The 12500-nt window shown below is 40.3% G+C and overlaps 1 long non-coding RNA gene across 2 annotated transcripts in view; it reads right to left on the reverse strand.

Annotated features, from left to right (window-relative positions):
- Nucleotides 1-12500, reverse strand: part of LOC135115065 (uncharacterized) — a 229456-nt gene that overhangs the window by 172912 nt on the left and 44044 nt on the right. For both annotated transcript variants that reach the window (XR_010275790.1, XR_010275789.1), the window contains exon 2: nucleotides 11965-12071. This is a non-coding gene — a long non-coding RNA (uncharacterized LOC135115065). The remainder of the gene's footprint in view (nucleotides 1-11964; nucleotides 12072-12500) is intronic.

Below are 12500 nucleotides of genomic sequence, written 5' to 3' on the forward strand. Positions count from 1 at the left end.
TGAAATACGCTTTAAATGTTGCTGTCATTGTTTACTTTTCTTCCTCTGTAATAACAAAAAAAAAAACGTTTTGATAATAATCATGACAAGTAAAATCATGGAATTTATTCGCACAGAACTTTACGGGTGTACCGTTATAAAACAAAGTCTACATCGCCATTCAGTGAGATGCAAGGTCATACAAGGTCACCTCAGTGTTTGGCCCTGGGAGCAGAGGCTGGCAAAGATCACGCAGCATGACGAGCGGCCATTGGGCAAACAAGGCTGACACAAGCAACAATGTATATAACCTTTCAAAACTGGTACATGTATTCCTCAGCGACGGAATTAAGCTGTCATTTAATTAAGGGGTAAGATAAAGATTCATGCTTGGTATATAAAATAATACTTAGATGTAGGTGCATATATATATATATATATATATATATATATATATATATATATATATATATATATATATATATATATATATATATATATATATATATATATATATATATATATATATATAGATATATATTATATATATATATATATAGATAGATAGATAGATAGATAGATAGATAGATAGATAGATAGATAGATAGATAGATAGATAGATAGATAGATAGATAGATAGATAGATAGATAGAGAGAGAGAGAGAGAGAGAGAGAGAGAGAGAGAGATAGAGATAGAGATAGAGATAGAGATAGAGACAGAGACAGATAGATAGATAGAGATAGATATGAGTTATTATTATTATTATTATTATTATTATTATTATTATTATTATTATTATTATTATTATTATTATTACTATTATTATTATTACTACTGTTATTACCGCAATCATCATTAACAAAACCATGAACACTATCCTCTATTATTACATTTACCACCATTATCATTACCATGCTCTACTAGTTTAATAACTGGAGCATGAGACCTCACCCGGGGCTCGATCTCGGGGCTCAGGAGCATCCCACCGACATTGCTACTGTCCCTCACACGCAGTTATTGCAGGCCATGTCCCTTGTATGTATCCATGTAACAATACACATAGACTAAAGGTGCTACATTCGTATATTGAATACATTTATGTGTGTGTGTGTGTGTGTGTGTGTGTGTGTGTGTGTGTGTGTGTGTGTGTGTGTGTGTGTGTGTGTGTGTGTGTGTGTGTGTGTGTGTGTGTGTGTGTGTTGAATAGAATCATACACCTAGAAGAAAACACAACACACACACACACACACACACACACACACACACACACACACAGCAACACACACACACACACACACACACTTAGCCGGAGCGTGTTGGTAATGAAAAAATATTTTAAAAAATCCATATGAAATCTACGCCAGGAAATATTTAATGTGGAAATGTACTAACGCGGCGAAACATTCTTTAGAGCCTCTGGCGGATACGGGAACCATAAACATTTGCCGGGTGTGTTTGTTGCCGCAAATTTGGAGCATTGTGTACGCGTCTCATTCAGCGGGAGATCCTGCCAGATTACTTGCAACATTTTCAGCGCCACTAAATTCTTTCGATCATCTTTTGAAATTGGCAAGCAATATTTCGGCAACATTTAGCAGCTTTGTGTCACCGGATGTGGATATTACAATGGATCGCACCAAGGTCTGCCGCGCTCACGCCCTTACCTCGCCATGAAAAGCTTTCCCCTTGCAGTTGAAGAAAATTGAAATGTTCAGCTTGTGATTGAAGGCCCAGTAACACGTATCACACTTATCGAAGAATTATTAGAAAAGCTTTCCGATCTTTCCCTATTGCTCATAAATAGTGCAATAGTTTCACTCGTAGTTTTAAGTACATGCCAGTACGTTTACAAATCGATACACGGATAAATTCTCTCTCCCTCCCCCGCCCCCCCCCCCCCTCTCTCTCTCTCTCTCTCCTCTCTCTCTCCTCTCTCTCTCTCTCTCTCTCTCTCTCTCTCTCTCTCTCTCTCTCTCTCTCTCTCTATGTTCTTTCTCCTAATTTCAACACGTATGAGATGTAGTATTTATGTTCTGTATACTGAATCTTCACTATGGTTGTTTTCAAGTCACATCACCTATCAGTGTGTGTGTGTGTGTGTGTGTGTGTGTGTGTGTGTGTGTGTGTGTGAGGAAGGAAACGCACGGTGAGGTGCACGCGCGCGTCTATTTGTCGTTTTCTAAAAATAATAATGCATCGTCCTTTGGCTTTACCGGGGCCAGACCAACACCCAGAAAATGCCTGTCCGCCAACTTTGCGATCCAATAACTTTTTTTTTTTTTTATTCCAGCGTGGGAGGGGAAGGGAGGAATTTATGATGAAAGGAAAGTGAAACGTGTGTGTGTGTGTGTATGTGTGTGTGTGTGTGTGTGTGTGTGTGTGTGTGTGTGTGTGTGTGTGTGTGTGTGTGTGTGTGTGTGTGTGTGTGTGTGTTCAAAAATTACACCGCTGAACGTACTTTGTTGCATTTCACCATTTTTTTTGCATTTATTTATGTAAGTTTGTATCATTAAACCCTTTTTTATCTCCCCTATTTGCCCAAGTGGGTCATAAATCTTAGGTGAAATGCATTAGCCAAACAGTGTCACTTTTCCACTGGTTGCCACAAGTTTGAGTATATTTTTAAGTTTCCATTGCACTGATTCCAAATTATTTATCAAGGGATTGCATATGGATCAATACTGACACGGAAAGACACGTACTAATGGAAAGGTGGGGGTGAGGGGTAGGAAATGAGCTAGTTGTGTGCGCGCCTGATTAGCCAAAACATGCTTTCAGAATAAATAACACACATACATATTCATGAGAAAGATGAATTCCAATTATACAAGCTCTACCCATCAAATACACATACAAGTCAGTGTGTTCTCCGTAAGCCAACCACGCTCCCTAAGCTAGGTTTCTTAATGTGGCGATAAGCTTGACTGGCAAATCCAACAATCCAGTCCCAAATAAAGAGTTAAGTTACGATTTGTTCAGTAAGATGAGGACGTTAGCAAGAGCAGATACTCCGAGCAGAAAGAGGCAGGAAGTGAGTGTGTTGAGATGAAGCAGAACACTGACTACTCTTATGAAGTAAAAGAGGGGATGCGGAATTATTAGAGTCATCATTACACAAAGACAATAGAACAACACACCTTTGACATGTTCACCACCCGTTATGAGCCTTGCTGTGAATATTCATGGTGTAAAAGGTGAAAAGTACCGAATGAAATAATGTGAAAAGTACCGAATGGAATCATATGTTTATCCACGCAAGTTTCCTCAGTTACGAATAATACGCAGCAGTATTTACGTACATCCCTCGCAATGCCAATAGTCAACGAGCAGCATAATTGTGAGCTGGATATCCACGTTAATTACACGTTAATTTGTGGACAGGCCATCATGAAGTTGAGCATCACAACACAAACGTCAGGAGGCGATGCATAGTCCAAAATATCCAGTGCAGAAACATACAGCACGGTGCTCCCTCTCATAACGTGTTGCTTTGTGATACTTGACTAAAACGGGACTAAAAATTCTCTCTCTCTCTCTCTCTCTCTCTCTCTCTCTCTCTCTCTCTCTCTCTCTCTCTCTCTCTCTCTCTCTCTCTCTCTCTCTCTCTCTCTCTCTCTCTCTCTCTCTCTCTCTCTCTCTTTTCCTTTCTTTTCGTCTTTTCCTTCCCCCTCTTCTCATCACCGCCTAGTGCCTCCAACAAGGTGTTTCTTTCACATTCTGGCTCATCCTAATTTGGAACCTTTTCAACCATCGCCATCAGCCTCCCCCTCCTCCTCCCACACCGCGCACTGAACAAGAAAAACTGGCCACGAACACGAAAGCCTGGGAGAGGATAGGAAAATGAGTTTATCTAGCTACATTTTACAGCAAGAACGAACAAAATAGTTAATGAAGAATACACAAACAACACCCCGTCACGCCCACGCACACACGAGGCAAGGCTTCACGGAACAACGTTAGGTAGGCGAGTTAGGACCCTATAGGCTTTAACACTTTTGCGCCTCACCTCCACTACTTTCAAAAGGCTCTAGTTAAAGTTTCACAGATTTTTAAGGACGTTTTCATGATTTTGGTGACAGATTAACAGGATTTCTACATCATTAACAGGAGAATAGCTCTTGAGAATCTGGCTAAGCATCTCTGGGGCCTTGGAAAATAGTCGTGGTGAAAGAGCAAAACGTTTCTGAACACGGGCTTACGGCAGAACGGAATTGTGTAGGTGGAAGGCTTGTGGGTGTATTTCGTAGTAAGCTCTTAAAGATGACGTGGAATGTAATCGCACGAGACCAAAAAAGACTACTAGTTATAATATATATAGAACACATTCAGCCATACGACTAGGCGTTATATATAAACCACTCTCATAACATTCTCTCTCTCTCTCTCTCTCTCTCTCTCTCTCTCTCTCTCTCTCTCTCTCTCTCTCTCTCTCTCTCTCTCTCTCTCTCTCTCTCTCTCTCTCATAGCCCCGCTGCCTCGGCCATCAACAACCACATTTTACAGTCACGAAATTAACACATCCGGGTGTTAAGTGCTGGCCGGAAGACCCACGTGCGTGTTGGCAGCTCTGTATAGGTGCGCACACTCCCACCCTCGTGACCGCCTTCCCTGTCGCGCTGGAAACATTCCAAGTGAATTACGAAAAAGGGAGGAATGAATTATTGATTATAAAGCGCCGCAACGAAAGGGTCATGTGTTATTAATAAAAAGAGAAAACAGTAGTGAATATAAATAGTACGCAAAGAGGATTTATTGTACCAGAAACAGCGCCATATATTTTTGCTGCTCCATATAAAAAAAAAGAATTCAAACAAAGAAGTAAATATAAACACGACACACAGAGGCTTGACATTGGCAAAAAAGCAGCACATATAACTTGTATTTTCTTACTATATTTTGCTATAAAGTGTTCATCGATGACTGAGGGAAACCAGCAAAAAGGGTCGAATATTTTACCAAGGAGCCATATCAAAACTAGTCGGGGAATAAAATTACTCAGTCGTTGCCTTGCTTTCCCTTTCATATCTGCCAACAATACAGCTTCTATTCACATTCACTTCTATGTATAAAATGGCAAAATATATATACGATCACTTCAACTAAACTGAGAGAGAGAGAGAGAGAGAGAGAGAGAGAGAGAGAGAGAGAGAGAGAGAGAGAGACGAAATCCTTAAAATCTTGTCCATGAAAGAATAGTCAACGAAAACAAGGGAAGGGCAAGTCCTCTGTCCAAACTGACAAGCAAAATATTTTCCTTCCTTCATTTTAGTTGAGAGTAAAGATAAGATTCCAATACAGCGGAAAAGGAGGAGGAGGAAGAGGACGAGGAGTTGGAAGAGGAGGAGGTGGTGGTGGTGGTGGTGGTGGTGGTGATGGTGGTGGTAGAGGTGGTGGGGGTGGTGGATCGCTGGGTACAACAATAATCCGACTACTGCTGTCCAACTCACGCTATTCGCACACTCTTGTACTACCACGGTATTAAATTGACTTTCCTTTTATTTACAACCCGTAGCTTAGAGAAATACGTCAAGAGTTTCTCCGTACAGTAAATCTCCTTTCGCGTCCCCCAAGTTTGTGCTGTCAAGACAATGAAAAACAAAACACGCAATATAGTTGGCTGTGTGTGTTTTTATGTGGCGCTTCATGGGATGTGTTTTAGTTTATGCAATAAGTTTAAAGTTTAATATACAACAGATAAATATAACATTACAAACTATGAGGTGAACATGTACTTACTTTGAATATGTAATAAGGAAATGTAGTGTACACCTCTTTCCTTGATTAAAAATGCGACAATTATAATTATATGTGGCCAATGTACTAAGAAGACGCTAAATTATACGATCCTCCATAGAGATAAAGGTGTAAAGTGTCCATTAACCGTAAATTAAGAGGAATAAAAGAGAAGCGTTTATTCCCGGAGCGACTATTAATGAGGTACTCCATTAGTACTCCTTGATTCACCTCCCTTGCTACTGATCTGGAGGTTATAGTTTATCCTTATCTTCCCTCACAAGCCATCTTAATTCCGTCTCCCTTTGTTTCTCTCCACATCACTTAAATACAATCTCTCTCTCTCTCTCTCTCTCTCTCTCTCTCTCTCTCTCTCTCTCTCTCTCTCTCTCTCTCTCTCTCTCTGTCTCTGTCTCTTAGTTGCATTCCTCTGGAGCTTGGCAGGTTATTTGTTATATAAGATGTCACGGCATTCTCAAAACAATGTCAGGATGGATATTTATACTGGATGGATATTTATACTTCCACTGGAAAGGTTAGAGGCAAATGCAACACTCTCGTATTTCAATTACGTAAATGGTACCACGCAAGCAAAAGGTTTATTTGTAGGAACACGCTTTCATTTGTAATCTAATATCGTTTTGGTAATGCCAGTGAGAAAACATAATGCAATAATACCATTTTTTTCTTTCAAACCTGATTAGTCTGGATCATCAATGGTGGAAACAAAAGCTCATCATAATTTACGGCCCTACTGAGGTGCATTAGCGCATCACTCGTGCATAATAGCGGTGTCTGAGGCCATGAGGTACAGGTGTCATTACTAATGGCTGGGGAAGGGGAAAGACTGATGGCTAGTGGCTGGTGGCTAGTGACTGGTAGCTAGTGGCTGGTGGCTAGTGGCTCATGGCTAGTGGCTAGTGGCTAGTAACTGATGGCTAGTGGTTGATGGCTAGTGGCTGGTGGCTAGTGACTGATGGCTAGTGGCTGGTGGCTAGTGGCTGATGCTAGTGGAGAAAAACGTTGGCTGCCTATGAAGAGAGAATGACTATAAAGAGAACTAATAACATAAAAAAGAAAACTCATCACGTAAAGGTAAACTAGATGCACACCTCCTCACCTGATCACCGTTTCCTCTCACACACATTCCTTTAATCCCTCCCCTCACCTCTACAACAACCCTATCCTCCCTTACTCCCTTCCAGCGCATAGCTTTCTCTAGGACATCTCCCCTACTCACTACTATGCTATTCTATCCTTCTCTTCCCTCTCCCCTTGCTGACCCTCCCTCCCCGGCCTGTGATGATAGTGATTAATGCTTCTCCCTCCCAAGCCTCACACCCAATCTGGCCTGGATCAGAGCCCTTTCAGAGGCAAACAGCTGACCTTTAGTCGATGCAACACCCCATCAACCTTCCTTCAAGTAGTTCGCTGGGAGTAAAGTAACGCTTTGTATGATAATGGTGATGATCGTTTAGTATAATGGTTTCTATATTTTTTTTAATATGGTGTAATAGATTTGTATTTCAGTGGCCTTTCTTTTTTTATTATTGCTGTGGTGTTGTAATGATTTTCTAGTGCACTGTCTACTTCCTTTTTTTTTTTTTTTTTTGTCTTTCTACGTAGTTTGGTGAAATTTTGATTCTCTAGTGATGTAGCTTTTCTTTCTTTTAATCCTCGAATTTTTTACCTTCCTTCACACAATCTTTATCCCTATCCATCTTCACTATCTTATCTCTGCCCGTCATCACCCTGTCTTTATCCTGATCTATTCTCACACTAACATCGAAAGTGTGTAAAAACTTCTTATGTAGTTTTCGAGGTAAGACGGATTAGAATGCATGTGTTGACGAGGTCACGTAGACAAGGACTGGACGTTTTAATGCCATATCTTCCCCACAAAATACTTCAACTTGTATATGACTATTGGTTTCCTTTACACGTTCTCCCCTCCATCGCGTCGGGAAATCGAATAGTGGTCATGTGGATGTGTGGATCTGTGGACGTGTGGATCTGTAGACGTGTAGATCTGTGGATGTGTGGATGTGTGGACGTGTGGATGTTTGAATGTGTGGACGTGTGGATGTGTGGATCTGTGGACATGTGGATGTGTGGACGTGTGGACGTGTGGATGTGTGAATCTGTGGACGTGTGGATGTGTGAACGTGTGGATGTGTGGATCTGTGGACGTGTGGACGTGTGGATATGTGGATGTGTGGATGTGTGGATGTGTGGACGTGTGGATCTGTGGATCTGTGGACGTGTGGACGTGTGGATGTGTGGACGTGTGGACGTGTGGATCTGTGGACGTGTGGATGTGTGGACGTGTGGCTGTGTGGACGTGTGGATGCGTGGACGTGTGGATGTGTGGAAGTGTGGATGTGTGGACGTGTGGATGTGTGGACGTGTGGACGTGTGGATCTGTGGACGTATGGATCTGTGGACGAGTGCTCGGAAGATGATGACTATATAAATAAGTATAAATAAATAAATAGAATAAAGCAATCTGTAAATGAAAAACAGAGACAAATGAATAAGTAAATAAATAGATAGACAGAGAAAAAAAGAAAGACAAACAAACAAACAAGGAGGCAAATAAACAAACCAATAAATACGTAGATAATTAAATAGATGATACTGCTAATGATAAAAAGTAAAAGACCAAATAAATGTTGTTTTCTACGATATTATGACTATTAAGAAATAAAATAGTCAAACTAAAATTATTACCTACAAATAGGATTCATTTCTTAAACAGATCTTAGAAACTATTGTCTTTGATAAAAAGAAAACAGAAATATACCTTGTCCAATACTTAGAACAATACAGAATAAAGAAAATAAATTGTATCTGCAGTTGAAGGATATTTTGTATTCAGAACACTGTTTATTTGGATCTCAACAACTGCTATCGTTTCTTTCCCTCGGGCTGGGAGTGGGAGGTGTGAGTATTTGTGGTGCTGGAGGCCTCGCTGGTTATTGGGGGCGTGGCTGAGAATTATAATGGCTAGGGTGGAGGTCTGGGTAGGAAAAACAATACATATATCGTTAGAGGAAATCAATGGATACGGCGGAGGGGAAACATACACACGCTGATACTGGTGGAATGTAAAGTGGAGCAGTCAAGACTCTGTGATCCAACAAGAGTTCACAAAAGTGTGTGAGAAGACAGAGCATTGAAGTTTGATGTGTCGGGACTCCATGGCACTAAATAAGTAGTTACTGCTATGCTTATTTCGATCATTAACGAAATCACGTATTTCAATGTGAGATGGCTTTGACATGACATTTTTATTACACTTTTATAGCATTTGTATTCAGCTGTGGCTTGATGTGACAACACGGTATCTAGTGCGATATACATATCACTGAATGGAACTGAATTTATCAAACAAATGTGATGTGTTCAGACTAAAGGCAAATCAATTATCACTTGATACTGAGCTGAGAGTTTTGACAAATATCCTTTCATTAAAGAGAAATACGTTACTCTGCACAGGCAACATTAGAAGTTTTCTGTGAACCTATTGCAATATTTGTCCTCGTCAAGTGTCTATAACTGCCAGAGATTTTTTTTAATGCAATGATGTCAAAATGTCCAAATTCCTAATGGCAGAGGACAAAGCGAGTTTTCGCACAAAACATTTAATCCTTTTACTGGTAATGAAAGTATGCTGATAGTTTCAATATCCTTATACATTTCTACTCAACAAAATTCAAATTACTTGCACAAATAGCTTTTAAAACATTCATTATTTTTTATTGTCAGTCTTTTCTTTTTTTTTTCTTCGGAATTATACTCTATACCTACACTGAAGCATTTCATCAGTCTTGAGAAAAGCCAGAGAAGTCAAATCTTTCACTAAAACTGTTCATCTACATAAATTTCAAGAAACAAAGATTACCGTAACAAAGAAGCTGATAATACAACACTATCGCCACACCACCATGAACAATAATAGCATTTAGTCCAACACTAACTTCGACAAATTACTTCAATAATGAGCACATGTCGCGGTTGGAGTGAGGCAAACATGACCCCGTTCCGTGGCGGTGAGGTTGGCTGCTCCATCGACGCGGGTGTTTGAGGAAGAAAGAGATTCATACATCACTGTTGCTTCCACTGCTGCACGACACACTTTCTTCACACAACCGCCACTACCATCACCGCTTCCTTCTCTCCTTTACACAGTTTTTTTTTTTCCAGTTTTATCCTCCTCCGCCTCCTCTTCCTCCTCCTTTCCTTCCTTTCTCAAGTTCCCTCCTCTCTCTGATGTTTCTCCTCCTCGCTCTTCCTTCAGGTTCTCTCCTCATTCCGTTCTTTCTCCTTCTACTCCCCTCCCTCATTCAGATCATCTCCCTCTCTTTTTTTTTTTCTTCTCTTTTTACTTATTTCTTCAAAATCTCTTCGGTTTAACGTTCCTCCTCTTCTTCCTTACTTGCCTCCTCCTTTTGTACCTCTCCTCCTTTTCGTCTTCTTCTTCCTTCTCCTCCTCCTCCTCCTCCTCATTCTGTTCTTCCTCCTTCTCCTCTTCTTACTCCTCTTTTCCATCTTCCTCCTCGTCTTTGTCCTCGTTTTGCGCCCTAATTTTCCTTTCCCAAAATTACCCTTTCCTCCATTCATGTCTCCCTCGTGTCTAGTGATCATTCTTTTTTTTTTCTCTCCAGTTATTCTTTGTCATCTCATTCCTCCTTGCCACGTATTTACTTTCCTTGTCTACTTTATTTTCATTTGCGTTAAGAGTCTCCTTCCTTTATTTATTTGTTATTGAAGTTTTTTTTTTTTCTCTCTCTCTCTCTCTCTCTCTCATCTGTTGTTTTCAGCTTCGTGTTCTCATTTCATTGATTTTCACTTTTTTTTTTCTGTCAGCTTTTGTAGTGTTTCCTTTCCTTTATTTTTTCGTCGCCTTTTCTCAATAATTCCCGCCGCTCACCAGACTTTACTTATTTTTGGAGGAGGTGGCTGATTTTTTCCTCCATCTTTTTCTCCTCGCCTCGTCCTCCGCCAATTTAAATCCCAACTCACGTTTCCTCTTCTTTCACTTCTTCCTCTGCTCTTCCTAGTCATCGCCTCTTCCTTCTTCCTCCTTCTTCTCCTCTTCATCTTTCGCCTCCTCCTCTTCCTCCACCTAAATTAAGCTTATCTCATTACCTGCTTTCGTATGTACCTCGCGTGCGCGCGGACACACACACACATTCTCTCTCTCTCTCTCTCTCTCTCTCTCTCTCTCTCTCTCTCTCTCTCTCTCTCTCTCTCTCTCTCTCTCTCTCTCTCTCTCTCACAGTGATGCAGGACAAGTGAATGAAAGAATACGTGTGTGTGTGTGTGTGTGTGTGTGTGTGTGTGTGTGTGTGTGTGTGTGTGTTTGAAAGAAAAAATGTAACCAATGCAGGCGAAACAAACAGTAGTAGTAGTAGTAGTAGTAGTAGTAGTAGTAGTAGTAGTAGTAGTAGTAGTAGTAATATGGAGAAAAAAAGCAACAACAACTACTACTATTATAGCAACAACAACAACAACATCAACAATAACAACATCAACAACATCAACATCATCAACAACAACAACAACAACAACAACAACGATGACGACGTAGACGACGACGACAAGGTAACCTGCCGGTGCCGCCGAGCCGCCAGAGAGAAGAGCTCCGCGCCCAGCTGAGCCAGCGCAATTTAGCTCCAGAGGTGTCTTCAGCCTCTTCTCTTCAAGCTCACTTTGAAAGAAAATTTAGGGAAAAAAGAAAAAGCTAGAAAAAAGCAGACTGTTGCAGAGTTATTTAGTGAAACGGGTGTTTAAATATGCGTGTTAACTCTTGTATATGTGAAATTATCAAAACAATAACAACTACAACAACAACAACAACAACAACAACAAATGAAGAGCACTAAGAAGAAAATAAAGATTCGGTTAAGGTAAATTAGACTAAATAAAGCTGTTAAATATTGAGAGCTTTTTCTTTCTTTTTTTTTTTAATTCAGAAGAGAATTGAAGATCTTAGATTACCCAGATACTTAAATTATAAGATTACTGTTCTAAGAATAAGATCTGCTGCCTTTATTTACGAGAGGTGAAGTGTGCTTTAAGCCAGCTGGACAGTTAGTACATGCTGACAGGCGAAAGTTTGATGACGCAGTGACTGTATTGAAAAAGCTCTTAATAAAAAGGATATCAGTATCACTGTACCTTCAGAGGGTAAAGGCCAGAAACGGTAAAGAAAATATCATTAGAAAGATTGTCACTGGAACACTTACTGGAGTCAGCAGGAGAGGCGTAGAGAAACCCACAATCATCCATCACTGAATTCTATGATCAGTTTCAGAGACTTGATTTTGCAATGCAGGAATGACAATGGTATTCACTGAAAGGAAGAAGAAAAATATTGTTGTATCTCTTACTCTGATAACAGTAGTGACGATGAAAGCTGATACCAGAAAATAAAACCAATTCTGTAACCTTAGCGTTACGGAGAGTAAGTCTGTTGTATCATGCCAGTGACAATCATTTGCATAATACTCCGAGAACTGACAGGTGACACTTTGGCTTAGAAATAAAGGTAAACATGCTATTTTACATTTGACTTTTACGAAAAACTTCGATAAAAAGTAACATGAAATAACATTTCACCATAGATGTTCACCTGGTGACTAATGTACCTGGCTGGAAAGGTGCCAGTATGTATTAATTACCCACTACTCAGATGCGAGCTGTCAATATCTTCTAATCAATACTAATGAAGCGACGAACGATCACCTGGCAGGGAGCGGCGCTCGGAGACACGTGGCAGTGA

This window comes from Scylla paramamosain, chromosome 28, assembly GCF_035594125.1.
Source record: "Scylla paramamosain isolate STU-SP2022 chromosome 28, ASM3559412v1, whole genome shotgun sequence".
NCBI classification, from domain to species: domain Eukaryota; kingdom Metazoa; phylum Arthropoda; class Malacostraca; order Decapoda; family Portunidae; genus Scylla; species Scylla paramamosain.